This window comes from Adelges cooleyi, unplaced genomic scaffold, assembly GCF_023614345.1.
Source record: "Adelges cooleyi isolate 19-005CV unplaced genomic scaffold, UGA_ACOO_1.1 ACOO_flye_CR_arks_rails_tigmint_CR_PRNA_651, whole genome shotgun sequence".
Classification (NCBI taxonomy): domain Eukaryota; kingdom Metazoa; phylum Arthropoda; class Insecta; order Hemiptera; family Adelgidae; genus Adelges; species Adelges cooleyi.
This window is the reverse complement of record NW_026096352.1, coordinates 14,481,027-14,497,001: the sequence shown is the minus strand read 5'-3', so window position 1 is coordinate 14,497,001 and position 15,975 is coordinate 14,481,027. Positions and strand designations below refer to the sequence as shown.

The 15,975-nt window shown below is 33.0% G+C and overlaps 1 protein-coding gene across 2 annotated transcripts in view; it reads left to right on the top strand.

Moving 5' to 3' along the window:
* Positions 1-11,781: 11,781 nt before the first annotated feature.
* Positions 11,782-15,975, top strand: part of LOC126844552 (irregular chiasm C-roughest protein-like) — an 86,901-nt gene continuing 82,707 nt past the window's right edge. For both annotated transcript variants that reach the window (XM_050582835.1, XM_050582834.1), the window contains exon 1: positions 11,782-12,165. The gene's annotated coding sequence lies outside the window, so the exon portion shown is untranslated. The remainder of the gene's footprint in view (positions 12,166-15,975) is intronic.

Sequence of the window (15,975 nt, the reverse complement as noted above, 5' to 3'; positions counted from 1 at the left end):
CACATCTGGCGAATGGCTGTCGACAGGTGTTCGGTGAGCCGGCACGAACGACCTTTCACCCAAGTCCCAATGTGACATCCGAAGGTCGGGTAAATCGTTTCGAACACCACAGTGCGGCTGTGGCACGGTCAACAATATAATATAGTCTACCCCGGTACAATAATTATTATGATAATACTAATAATTATCAACATGATATACATATAACGCCCAGCCCAAAAGAGCCCGGGCTATGAACCCCCACTCTATGTTTGAAAAAAACCCGGCCAATTTTTTCAGGTAAAATTCCATAAATAATTGGTACTTACTTGGAAAAGGACTGTTTTCACTGTATTTAATTAGAAAATAAAATGTCTTTGCTACTTTTGTTGTTCTTTGGTAAAGTGCTTTTATAATGTGAGATATTGCGTAAACAAAATATTAATAATTATACAAGTACACAATACACAAATCACAAAACTGTAGGTCTTTTTTTAGTAAAAAAAAAAAAATCTATTAAAAAAAACAATGTTGGGTTTTTATCCAACAAAACTAGAAACTGCAAAAAAACACCCAAGATAAAAATGTCTCATTTTTAAATCTGTTATACTTATTAATTTTTTAAAACAAATTGTTATGCTTCAAACAAATATTCTACAATGTTTTTTTAATTTTCTTTTTTTCAAACATATTTTGTACAGGTAATAACTAACAAGTACATAATTAAACAAACGAAAATGATTTCTTAAATCACTAATACCTTTATTCGCGTGTACCTATAGAAAGTTAATTTTTTTAATCACGGTTCATTTTTTTCAATCATGATTGATTTGCCTATGATTAAATGTTTCAAACGTGACTGATTTATTTATGTGACGACTAAAATGTTTAGTCATCAAGTTAACTTTTAAGTTAAATAAAAAATGCCCATCTCTGCCGAGTGGGTTGGGATTTCATCCAAAAAAAGCCCGTGTTTTTTACCAACTCTGCTTTGATCCGAAGATCAAAATATATTAGCCAGCGATCGTCGAAAAAAACACTTTGGCGGCAAATAAAGACGACGATAACGCACTAACGCTAGTAATAATAATAATAATAATTGAATGGTGAACGCGTTAATTGATCGAATGGCCGATGCCGGAAACGTTTTGCACTTGGTCTAAATACCGGCATGTGGACCATGTAAACAACCGCTTGTATATTGAATCGATGAGTCAATGAGTGGAAAACCGTCGAAAACAACACAGCTCGACGGTTACATAATATTGTAGAGAGATACGGATAAATAAGAGAACAAATAACTAGCCCGGTCCAATGGACGGCCTACGGTTTTTGTTTTTTATGATCTGACCCAAAATCTAAACCGCCGACTGATTGAACGTGGCGCCAAGTAAACGCCTAACACGTCCAGTATGTACGTTAATAATACTATATACACAGACTTCAGCGTATCATCGTAGATTTTATATTAAATGCAATCGACAAACGTTTTCCGTTCGGTACACTTTGACTGTATGAAATCGACAAAAATAAAAAGAGCCCACCATAGGCGAGTAAACAAAATAAAGTATATTGTACAAACATTTAAAAAAGAACTTTCAGCTTGGATTTATACATTGTACGCAATTATTGTACAAACGGCGCGGCGCCTGTTCTTATAATAATTGTACATGATTTTTCGCTGCCTTTTTTTTTTTTATTAGTTTCGGTTAAGTTTATTCGAAAACCGTAATAAAAAACCGATTCGTTTTAATTGGACAACGGCGGCCCTTTGTGTTTGCTGATGACTCACATTACTGTGTAATTGACAGAATTTTTTTAATTCCTAAAGTCCACGACCGGCGTCGTTTATACACTGCGCTTCCAAGTGTCGTTAATAACAAACAAACGAGTCGGCTGGTGTATAATTGTCTAATGTCGCAAAATGGTTTTTATAACTGTTTCAGAAGATTAAAATATACAGGGTGATCGATTACACTGGGTTTTCCAGCATATCGGAACACAGCGCAGGTCTATGTAATATTATTTTTGAAAACATTGTATACATGTTATAGCCTCACATTAGATCTACTACCTTCAGTCTAATTGTCAGACTTAAAGGCCGAAACTCTGCTAAAAAATGAGAAATAAAGGAAAAGTTCCAACCCCTTGTAAGTTCTAAAGCAAATGGTCTGTGATATAATTTTGGCTATTTTTCTATATAGTTGCTGAATTGATCACACTGTATACATAATATAAAAATATGATATGGATTCGCCGAGAGCTCAACATCAGGATAAACAGAACACTAATAGTCGCATCAAAACCTATAATTTTGTTCGTCCTTGATTGGAGTGTTGCATTTATAAAATAAAAATAAATATGATTTGTATAACCTGTCTTGGAAGAAGAAAAAAATGGCCGCCTCTTACGTCAGGGACATCTTCAGTTTCGTGTATTATTTTTTGTTTAGATTTTAATATCAAAACCAAGTACCTATCGTGTGGCATAATTGGCAAAAAAAAAAAACTCTAATGGGGTAACATCAATTTATTATTATTATGGTTTTAAAATATTTATTAGCTTTGATGTTCCAAGATAGGCTCATAATGATGTGTTGCATCACCGATCACTTTGAAACCGCTGTATACCAATCTTATTCATCTGCCTACTTCAGGGTAAAAATATTCAAAGCTATAAAAGTTCATAAATTTAAAACTCGTTCCAAAAGGCATGCCTGTTCATCAAACAGCCTGTAATTTCATTTTCATAAACAATTCTTTGATCCCAAAAATAATATAATTACAAGGAAAGCGAATTAAAAAAATAAACGGCATGTATGCGATTCTGTGTTAAACTTTTTAATGAATTTGTATGTAAAAATAATATATTTATTCTGATAGTTTCGGTAATGATAATAAAAAATTAAAAACCTGAAAAGTCCGGCTTAATTATTTTATTTATTAATCGTTACAAATAGAATATTTTATTAATTTTTATGGACTACGTCATTAAACATGCGGAATTGGGTGTTGACAAATTTCTTCTTTGCACATTTGCATCATCTTCGGTACATCTTCTGTGAAATGAGTGTGTTAGTATTATAATTCTAGAGTCTTAATACAGGTACACGGGTATCTACAATAATAATTGTATGTTTTATTAATTTTTTCACTTAAAAACGGTATAATTTGTATAACATATATATATATATGTATATATTTATATTAACATAGTAAATTATTTCGATGTACAGTTTAGTGTTTTTGTGAGCTCTGAGATTTTCCAAACGTAATGAATTATTCAAGTTTTTTAATAATAAGTTCCAGATAATATGCATTACTTACTAAGCATTAAAGGGTCAACGGAACCCGTTTAACGAACGATACGCTTGGAGAACTTTTTTATTCTATTTGTGTGCCAATATAAATAATACAGTGGCCTGGCGACTATAGTTCTCAAAACCGTCTTAGTTAAAAAGGAATGAATTTCTTACATTAATATTTATTAAACCATTACGTTTCCCTGAATTCTACATGAATAAATGATTGTTCTTTGTATATGTTTTGTTTTCAACTTCGTGTACCTAATACCTATTATTATTATTATTATTATTGTATCTTTTACTATCAACTATAAAAATGCTAACGATATGTATCTATATTTAATAACAACAGATGAGTAATATTACAACATTGTAGTTTTACTTTTTGAAAACATTTTTATTTATGTTATTGTAATTATTGTACATTATGATAAAATTACCAAATTTGTTGGTATTCTTACTATTCAACTTTGAAACTCATCAAAAATGAGTTTATACTTATTTAATAAGTCAAATGTTGACTGGTCGATAACCGCAGTTTTGAATAATTACTTTTAAAGTTTAAGACGGCAGGAAGGGTGGAGTGTAGTGTTATTTTTATCGCATCTCATCTCCCGTTCTAAGTTTCAGACTTCAATAACTTTAATAGTAGTAATTATATTCAAAACCGGTTATCGACATGGTTGAATATTCAGTAATATTTGTTAGTTTTTTTTTTTTAAAGTCAAATAAAATACATTACCTTAGTTCCAATTTTAAGTAGGTAGTTAACGCGACTCTGGGAAATAACAAAAAAAAAAAAAAAAAGGGTAGGTAAATATTTATTAATTTGTAAATATTGTATAACAACTATATATATAAATATATTTGTATACACTCAATCGTTTCTCAGACTTGTATACAAGACCTATTAAACGTGTCGTTTAGCATGTACCTACCCTGCGACTTCGCGACAGCACACACTTGTTGGATTGGCGCCAAAACGATAACCGCATTACATTACATTATAATATGAGCATTGAACATAATATGATTATAACGGGCTAATGCGGTAGGTTAATAGTATCGAGTAATGCCGGCGGATTACAGTTATATTATTATCGCGTGGAAAAAAAAAACAGTTAAGTTTAACATTTAAACACAAAACTTAATCCTCGCCAGTGCGACGACAGTGTGTACGTATAATTTATATAATACCCAAGCATATCAAATATATAATATATAGACAACATTTTTGCTCTAGATTGAATACAATTATATGGGGAAAAAAACGTCAAGCACATTTTCCGATTCCTTAATAATCGCGTTCAATGGTATTAATGAATGCGCCAAATGGCAATTATTACTTGATAATCGATTCGAACGTTTTTAATTTAAACAATTTTTTTTCAAACGACTTCTTCACTACGTGTTTCTTATGTTATTCCGCTATACAGATTGGTTGTCATTTGTCGATTTAAAATTAAAAAAACCTGTTGTCGTTTTTTTTTTTAATCGGAAAAGTCAAATAAGATCACAACGGCGTTGGGTGTAAGTATTCGAATTTCATGTTACAGTATTTTTTTTTTTATGAAATAATTGTGTCGCCGAAAAGTCTTTACAATACTAAATTTTTAAAAACACGATACTAAATGTTTGGGTTATTAAAACAATTGTTTGGGTTATTTATTTATAAGCAAAAAAATGCTACTGCTATATTTTATACGATTTAACCGATTATTTGATGTGTCTTAAACTATTAATTTTACTCTTACTATTTTTATAATTATTTTTACACATGTGTGTCTTAAATGCCCGTTATTGTATACCTTACAACCTTAACATTGACATCTAAAAAGTATATAGCTGCCACAGTATATACTTTTCATTGGTAGACCAGGGCAGTCTGCTTTGTTTTTTTTTATTTTGGTTAAATAAATGTTGTTCTCTCTATAAAAAAGTTATCAGCTATACCTATACATACGCTATACTTACTAAATTGTAGCAGAATAATTTAATGAAAACAACGACTATAGATAAATCCAGGCCAGGAAGAAAGTGCGGTTGCAACGGTGATTGAAGTGCTTTTCCGGGGTAGCTTATTATGGTCTCCATCCGGTGTACCGGTGTAAATCATTAATGCATAATATCGAGGGAAACGACCTAATGCATATTTTTTAGTTTTTTACCAGTTAGTCGTAAAAAAACGAGTCGTCTGGCCGGTTAAAAAATGTTTGCGAATAATTAATTATGTGAAACAGAACACACATTCGATATGAGGTCGTCGTCGCGACGTTTGTGTCGGTCGCGTTCTTATTATAGCCAGCGTCTTAGTCATTATAACGTTACACTATAATATACAGTTTCTTATGTCCCTCGTGGGCGCCATAAGTGTTTTTTTTTTAACTTTTATTTTACACCACATTTTTTTTTTTTTTTGAAAAAATTTCTCCGAATCGTATCCGCCGATAATATGTAATATACATATTCCTAATAACCGTATAAGCTATTTTAAAAAAGAAGTACAAAGCGAGACAGGAAACCTTTGAGGGCTGCAAGTAATAACAATATTCAACTTAAACTCTAATTGTTAAAACGTTCGTGGACCGTAAAAAATTGTCTTACATATGCACCACGTGCACGACGACAATTAAAATGTGTCTTTTTAATTTGTTTTCTAGTATATAACAATTAAAAACGCAGCTAGGTGAACGTAATTAAGGCTATAACGGGGATATTAATTAAATAACATTCGTTTAGGTATAATTGTACTCCGACAAATTGTTAGTAATTAAAATTTTTCAATTACTTCGGTTACGGTAACATTTACATCAAAACAATTAACGTGGAAAATATATACAAAGAAACTAATCAATAACAATGTAATAAATGTATTATAACACATTAATATTATTCTGCGGTATAAAATGTGTCAATGGTGTGTCAAGTCCGAATGAACCGATTAGATAATATAATATTGATAATAATAATTATAATTGTTATTTTCTTTAGCCCTTCTGCACACCTATTCAGTACATCTTATCTTTCAGCAGCCTAAAATTATTCAAAAATCATCGACGCCCAAACATTGTGTGGTTATTATTGGCCACAGTTTTGGCTGAAAAGTGTAGATTGATTTTGGCCAAAACCAGCGACGTATACGACCTTCTCCGAAAGAAGAAGAAAACTGAATTGTTTACCATATTTTCAAGTGGTTTTGTGTCGTCGAAACGACGTTATATAATATACTAACTAAGATCGGTGTACTTAAATCCTAATAGATTTGGTTGTCGTTGAGTGATTGAAAAATATGACGGTAAAAATACACATTGAATTTCTTAATTGCCGACACGGGCAGTCACTATAATATAAGTTATAGACAAGAGTGCACAGCAATCGCACTTGATCGTGGGATATGGATATGGACCCGTTTTCTTTATGGACTATATATTATTATTATTATTATTTATTAATATATTCCTATACAGGGTGATTATTTAACGCGAACGCTTAAACGAGTTGTTGTCACCTCTGCGACAAGTATCTCATACATATTATTATTATTATTGTCTTGTCGATGATTATTATTCTTCTTCTTAATGATGGAATATAATATATATATATATATACCGAACACTGCGGCGGATTTCCATTGTCATTAAAAAATTTCTCTCTCGGCGTTTCGTGTCTCATTGTAATAAATATATATGTATATTTATTATAAATACAAAGAGATACACGGTACCTATATGTATGGCTGATGTACACGCGTACTTTGATATTTCAATATAATATTATATACACTGACTGTATATGTTGATTCGTCGACTTGTGCAGTAGTGCGACTCGTGCACAATAGGCACACATAATATTATAGTATGTGTTAGTATCATATACGAAATAGAGTTTATATTGAAATGCATACCTATATATAGTAGGTATAGCATACCTAACGTGAATTTACATTTTCATCAAACCAAGTCAGTCGTTTAGACGATTCGGCAAAGTTAATTAATAAATCTCCTCCTATTGTATCGCGACGGTGATATCGCTATGAGGTAGGTACATATATATTCGTTTGTGAGTTCTCAGAGAGACCGGCATGGTTTCTTATTGATGCTATACGACGTTAGGGTTATGTTTGGCTTTTTGCTGATATAATATAATGTACCAGCTAAAACGATTAACACAACGTTGCTGTGTGTTACGCGTGTATGATCAAAACTCCTGCGATCATTCTGTATAATATAATATTAGGTCTTTGTTTTAACGACGATTTAATTAAATCCGATACAGTCGAAACGGTATAATATCGTTATGTTCACAAGACGTTAACGGGATTCGTGACTATATTCCTATCCGCACAATTCCAGCAGAGTATTCTCATGATCCAATAGTAGCTGTTAGTGCAAATCCATAGTGCGCCGCATAATTTTGACAAAAAAAAAAGGACAGTTGCACAGACTAGAGAGAGGAAAAATAGATTTTTTTAAAAATATTTTATATAAATGGGGATGTAATTGTAAAAATTAATGTACCATGATGTACCTCATATAGGAAAAAAATATTAATATTTAACAAAAATGTTGTCAAAAGTTTGTAAATATTTTGAAAATGTTTGAAATCCATGTTTAAAAATCAATATTTAACAAAAATGTTGTTTAAATATGATTAAATTATTATAAAAACTATTATCGTTATATATAAAATATATATTAGCATAAAACATAAGAAAAACATGTTCATAATACTTAATGTTTGTGTGATAAAAAACTACCAATTAGCGGTTATGTGGAGATAAAGGTGTTCTAGAAAATAAAGTATGCTGGTATAAAATAGGGAATGAATATAAAATATAAGAGGAAGTTAAGGAGGTTTGTCGTTTGTATCGCGCAAAGGAGATAAAAAAAAAAAAAGAGACCGGACTAAAGTGGTTTGGGCATTTCACCGGAAAAGGTAAAAATAGCGACGGTCAGGGCGGCAATAGAAATTTAAGTAACGTCGGCAAAGGCCGAAAAACAGACGGGAAACTAACGAATGGGTGGAGCAAATGATTGCATATAGATCATGCTGAGTGCTGACCTTTCTGCGGTTTAACAGTCGCATTTCGGTTGTATATTGGCTATGTAAAAACGTCCAGTACGCCTATATATACATGTACAGCACGAGCGACAGTGTCTTTGAAGCTGCATATTAGCCAGCACCAGCAGCTTGCACGGGTAAAAGGACGTTGGAATGGTTAAACGCACATCCAGACAGATAGATTGTCTTAGTTTGTCTTCATACTCGAGGGCTGACTGGAAACGCTGTTGAAATAAACGTTTAAGACGGTGTCACTGTCTTGTTTACATGATTTTTATCCGGGAAAACCCTAATTTTTTTCGGCGACGACCATAACGATAACGTTGTTGCAGCTTAAAGTTTAATACCGCTGGCCCCGGGATCTAGATAAATATCGAGTTGATGTATTTTAATATTATTCATGGACGAGACGGCGAAGAAACCGACCAATCTCTTTTAAAACTTTCAAAGAGATGACTCGTGCCACCGCACATAAGCCGCGACACGTTGCTTAACATTTTTGGTTTGTTTAACGGGTTTTTTGTTTTAATAAATCGCCGAAATGGTTCCCAATTTGTATCTCGAGTACTATTTTAGATCAATGCTAGATTTAAAACAAATAATTTCACAACATACCATTGAAAGAATTTAATAATTTTATAATAATTGTCGCGACATTAATATTGTAATATTATCAACACACGTGTACATCAACATTCAACATGGTTTTCACTATAAGTATTAATAAAACAAATGGTTGCACGATGCTTACAGCTAAAAATTTGTCTCTTAAAAAAAATCTAAAACTTATCTGCCACACATCTTGTTGATTGGTCCAGCCAAATCTCTATCCTATCGTGTCTCCTTAACTTTGATAGCTTTTTCAGTAATGAATAAAATTAAAAGTTTGTAATAAAATTAATAAAGTCGTGAAATAAACTTAAAGTTTAAAATAAAAATGTTCTGCCTTGGGGAGGAAGTCATCAGTGACTTCTCTCTATTTTTTTTTTACTCGATTGGCCTTCCCTCACATCCAACGGGGTCCTTCTCTTTAGTTTCCCAATAACCCAGTAATGTTATTTTAGATCTTGTTCCATTTAATAATATCCTTAATTCTCGCTCTGTTCCAAATTATTACTGCTTTAATTGATTTCCTTCTGAGCGGTGCGGTTGCTCTATTTAATCATTACTGTTTTATTTGTGTACATACATTACTTTAAATCTTCACTTTTACAATCTCAAGTATCTGTCAGGCCATTTGTTCTGCAACGGTCGAGCATTATTCGGGGTGGGAAAAATTCTCTTAATTTTAATCGTTTTTTGGTCGCATTTTTCGAGTTTATGACCCGAACATTACACTATTGTTGAGTACGGTCTACACCTACCTATAAAAGTAAATTCAAACCAACTCGAGTAACACACAACCAGGTGTATTAATTTTTTTATCGTCCAGCCACGTACCGACCGTTTGTATTAATGTGTGTACCCGTTGGTATAACAATATTCTTATAATGGTCCAATTATCTATCGGTCGAAAACGCGGTATTATGGTAATTATTTTGTATACATCGGTGACCGCCGCCGCATGATGATGTAGTTTTCGTTTTAAGGATGGCGTGACGATAGACAACGACAAACCAAAAAAAAAAAAACTATGCCAAGTGCCGTGAGAACGGTTAAGTTAATTGTTGGATTAATTCAATTAAAAAAAAAAAAACCCACTTAGACATCATCTTAGGCAGACAAAGCGAGAGTATAATATTAGTTATTTCGTATTCTTCTATTTGTTGTTTGTATATTTTAATATTGTAATAACAGCTATTAATAAAAAAAAAAATGATGGGCTGGAAAATCAACAAGGGCTGCTAAGATATAGTGTTTATGTCCAAAACAGCAAATCCGTTCTTAAAATGCTTAAAAAATCAACATTTACAATAAAGATTTCCCCACCGTTTCCGGTCCAAAATATATCTATCTCTGCGAAGATCATCATACGGAAGCGTTTCTCGTAAAAGAGATTTTACCTACTTGAAAAACACTTGTAGGTCAACGTAGGTCGCACACAGAACAAGTACAATTTGTTACAGTATAGGTAGATCGATGATTGGATCGGTGCCAAATGTTTTGCAACCGGCGGATGCTTTTGCATAGGAGCTGCGGGAAACGAAAATCGAATACCTAGATACCAATAGTTGTATTTAGGCAATGTACTAACGAGGCGTGTGGTGAAATAATAATATTGAGATATTCTCATTTATAAGGTGTATAATATGCAAATTCTAGTTCTCACGGTAACATTGTAAGTTTTGTGAAAAAAAATATTAATAAATTGCCTCGAACATGATCATGTCGTAACGTTAAAATGTTAATGTAATTAACGTAAACCCGTCATCGAACGTACACAGATTACTTTATTAGGTACTTGGTTTTATTTTTTTTTGCATAAATGAGACGGTTTATAATATATACAGAGGGTTCGTAAAGAATAACAGCACGAGACACTCGTTTCTTATGTTAAAATAATAATTATTGCAGTTTTTGAGACATTTTAGTAAATGTAATTTCACAGTATTAGCCGATATTCAGTAAATAGTTAATATTGACTTTAAATGGTTAAGAAAAATTTGCTGAAAACGTTGACTGGTCGGTAACCAACTACTTTTAAACCTAACCTAACCCTCGTGTAAGTTGAACTGATGGTAAATCTATGTGTACCTCGTTTATATTTTAATATAAAATAATTTCAAAAATCTGGAGTTAAACTTTTTTTTTAAATTCCAAAATAAATCCAACAACCTGGCTTTTCTCGGTTAAAAAAAAAATCACATAACACAACGGATACAATTGAAGGCGCCGCTTTGTATGTCTGCTGAGAAATATTTAAAATTGGACTTATCTGGTTATTGCACCAATTTTGTATCCATTTCGCAGTCAACATAATACAGCATTAATTGTTTTTTGTTTTCAAAACAGTCAGAATAAGATTCTAGCACGACTCGCCTTGTTTGCCCCCCCCCCTCACCATTTGCTGGTAGATAAAAAACGTACATGGCAATGGTATAGGTATGTATAACGAGCCGGAGCAGGTGCAAAATATTATTATTCTCTTATTATATATATATATATATATTTGGGTAATAAAATCGTATATAATAATATATGCGAGATGAAAATATAATGTACCTACACATGTAGTGTGCAAATCTCTGCGACGACTGGTTTTTACTCGGTTAGACGGACGAGTGGATGGATAAAAAAATATAAATCCATACAGGTGTATAATATATAATAATAATAATAAAACAAAAAAATAAACACCAAACCAGTATATCTAAGTGTGTGTGTGTGTGTTTGCCGCGCGAGCCCGCCCTAACGGGAGCGACGGCAACTACTAAGATTACACCGTCGGCCGTCGCGTGTACCTCGTGTGTTCGGCTTCTGGAATGCAGTCCCTTACCATCGTTGCAAGCGGCCGCCCGTACGTCACTTAGGTCCTCTCTCCGAGCAGCGTCTTAGTCGTGTTTTTTTCCCCCAATCTTCGCCAAAGATAGAGAAGAACGAAAACCGTCGAACAGCTACCATAAAAAAAATTGACAATAATTTTTACAATTTGTGTGTGTTTCCATGTGTTTATCTCTATCTGTGTGTGTGTCTTATAACCGCGCCTCGATAACCGCGGGAAGAAGAAACCGGAAACGTGTATCGGTATCGTTTTAAAAAAAAAATTTTTTGGAAAATAATCAAAAAACCGCGAAAAAACCCCCCCCCCCCCGCATGTTGCACTTACAAGTACGCTGGCGTTACATGGAACCCTCGTCTATGCCGTCGGCCAAAACCACCGGGTAAGCGTTTTCAATATATATATATATTCATTGGCAAACATCGAGGGGACTTGGGATTCAGACTTATTTCTTTATAATAATTGAATTCTTAAAAGTTACTCACTAGGGTTAACATACACCTGTAAAAACTGTAAAAAATTAGCGTTACGTTTAATACATTTGATTTCAACAAATCTCTGAAAATAATTGTACTTGGGTTTTTATAGTATCTCTTTGATCTCTACCAATGAGCTCGATACCTACACAATATATAATTATTTTCTATTATACTAACATGTTAACTAATATACCTTAAGTACTTAACAATATTAATGATAATAGAGTTTCGCGTGAAAAATATTCACTTTTACTTTACGGTTCGGATTCGACTTGAGAATAACGTTAATTTATTATAATAGTACTTATAATTATTCATTTCTTAAGACTTATAAAATGGCAGCCAGGGTTTCAAAATACCTAAATTTATTTTTTGGCGAGAAATGAAATATGAGTCCGAACATTGACCGAGCCTGGCCGTATAGTAAAAAAGTCCGCGACGACCTATTATTATAGTAATATGATTAAAAAAATAATTTAATTAATTTTTACACTATCCTATTTAACATAATATAAGTCTTATAACAGCGCCAGGACACGCCGGCGGACTTGAGTACTTCAAGTCCACTGTAGTTAATACCGGTTCTTACTTACTAACATTTTACAATATTGTTAAGTTTATGCGTTTGTACACGCAATCAAGAAGAATATTATTTACAACTTAATTAGCATAAATTATTATATATTAAGAACTCCGAAAACTGCAGCATCGCTCACTGTATTGGTATTAATTGTATAGCTGTATTTTGTACTAATTAATGTTATGACATTAAATAAATATAATATTATATATTGTTTCCGAGTATAGATTGTTATGAACAATTTTGAATTGGCATAATTAAGACGTGCCGCCGGTTAAAGAAATAATATCTCTTGAGCAATAACTTTGACAATGATATTTTGTCTTCCGTTATTTCCATTTGGAATATTATGTCTTGACGATTTTCGCAAAACTTTCATTAAAAACTAAGATTGATGTATATGCGTTCGTTTCTAGGTAATTTATTCATAAATACATAACAGACGAAAAACAACAAATCGTTTTCTAAGAAAAAAAATAAAGCCTAAACTTTCCCAAAAGCGCACAAAAAACTTTTTCGATACCTAGTTTGAAAATTTAAGCGAACGTTTATGTCGAAAAAATCGGTTTCTTTTCTTTCTTTCTTTTGTTAACTTGGTGTTAACCAAACGACGATATAACAACAATAATCAATACAATTAAAAATGACTCTTCGAGCAACAAACAATTAGCGACCCTAGACTTATTTAATTAGCACCGCCAAAAATTAAAACCCCAATCGCGTTGATTCGTACGCCTATACAATTTTAGTAATGTACATAGATATACTCTGTTTAAATTTTTGTTTTTAAATATTTTGTTCTACATCTAACGGTTTTTGAATAGATAAGAATATTACCTATGTTTGGTTAGGTGTACATATAAATAATATATTGTATTTCATGCGAGGATTTACGGACAGCTAAAGTATAGACATTTTTAATTCCCCGGTGCGGTTATGGTGGTTATGGTGGTGTAAGTGAACAAAACTATATAAGCTGTTCCTATATTATATTATGCGTACAGACCTTTGTCAACAACGACGTTGTTGATGTAAAACACCGCATATACAATAATCCGGGCCGACTCCATATTAGCGTTTGTTTAACCGCATTGAAAACTCTGAGTCGAGGGTTGGTAAAAAGTGGGAACAACGACGACCAGAATAATATCGTTTAATCCGATTGTTTGTCGACGGCTTAATTTCAAAAACACTTTGGCCAAAAACGGACAGTCACTTTACCTGTGTTCGCCTAATTACCATAATAACAATTGTCTTATCGGGTTAGAGTGGAAAAATCCTCGTCGTCGTCCGTTACAGATATAATTAAAAAAAAAAAGGAAAAATAATAATAATAATATTAAAACGTTGAGATTTTTCAAAGGGGAAAAACCTAAAAGAACGTATAGACGGCGGGGCGGGTGTGAGGAAAAATGTACTTTTTCTTTTAGCTTTTCGATTAAGCTTATAAAAGGTAAAAATAAATAATAATCAAACGAAGGAGATTACAACGCGACTTTGAAAATATTAATTTTACCGACGTGGGTTGTCGACGACAGCGGTTAGGTCAGTACCGTATTTTTTTGAAGAAACCGAAACCGAAAACCGAAAAAAAATACACAAGTCTTATTATGTCTTAAGTCTTGCTGTTGCTGTCCAAAACTTGTTTATTAAAATATACAAAATACTATATAATAAAGTATCGTGTGGCGATAAATCATAATATATTAAACAATATTGTCACTGACGTGTCGGTTCCAAGTCACGCGCCGCTAATCCGATTTATCCGTTTTTTTTTAATTTTTGTGAACTTGAACAGAAAAAAAGCAACCAAATAAAAAAAAAACCCTCGGCAAAGCCAACAACATATTAAAAAAAAAATCATCGAAAACAACGCAACAACACGACACGCGAACGTTAAAGGTTTTTTTTTTTAACGAGAAAAATCGACTTTTGTGTAAACACAGCACAGGAGAGTGTACCGGGGCAAGGGGGGGGGGGTGCTATTTTTTTTTTAATTTTAACGGATATACCTACCTAGTACGCGTTGGGTGTTAATTGGAAAACGTACACAGTGCACATGTTTACCGCGGATAGTGCACACGTTCTGTGAAATACAATATGATGATAATCCGCTGACAATGTTTACTCGAGCCTTGTCGAGTATGTTTTTTTTGGGGGGGGGGCAGGGGGCAGGTCGCCAACAGGTTACACACACGGTCTTAAGGGCTGAGAATATTTTTTTAGGAAAAAAAACCCCGAAAAATAATAGCTAGGTACATTACAAGCTCGTTTAAAGCGCCGAAAAAACGCTTACTCGACTTACTCGTTATTTTTTTGTAGTCACCGCCGATGGCGACCAAACCTTAGCCGTTGTACCTTTTGTAACTTTTGCCCGGGGCCGACAATTTGGTACAACTGCAATAATACAACAATAGTTATCAAAATAATTATTACTCATCTGCAATGTGTGTGTGTGTGATTGGTTTTGGCTAGCCAAGACGTGACTGCCAGCGCAAGCCGACTTGCCCACGTAGCCGTGACTCGGCGACATTTTTGTCTATTTCGAAAATAAATTGAAAACCCTCGAGAACGGTGTTTTTAATTTGATTTAATTGAATTTTTTTTTTTTTTTACCAAAATAAAATATCTTAGTTCTACCCCGACCGGGCCAGTGTAAAAATATATCAATTACATCAATTTTTCCCGTTATATATATATATATTATTATGTACGGTTACCGTACGGTGTACCTAACCGAATTACCGTGACGATCAATTGAAAAAAAACAACATCAACGTTCTGTATACCGAGTTCTGGTAGTTGTTCGCCATTTTACTTTAAAAAAAAAAAAAAACAATATACATTGCCGGATATTTAAGTGGGTTTGATATACTATGTAAAACTTGAAATTAACGCCTTTTTCAAAATACCTACACTTATTTGTTTACTAGCGACAGATTTGTCGAACAGGTCTAATTTAGAGACGTTGTTGTTTTCATGCGAAGCTTACTATTTTCTCTATGAGGGCGAAACCTGAGATTTTTTATTTAGCTATCAGAAAAATATATTCTGTAAAAAATAGTAAAATGTTGAAAACAGAAATAAAAAAAACCGGCCTTCATTGAGAAGATGTTTTACTTTATAACAATAT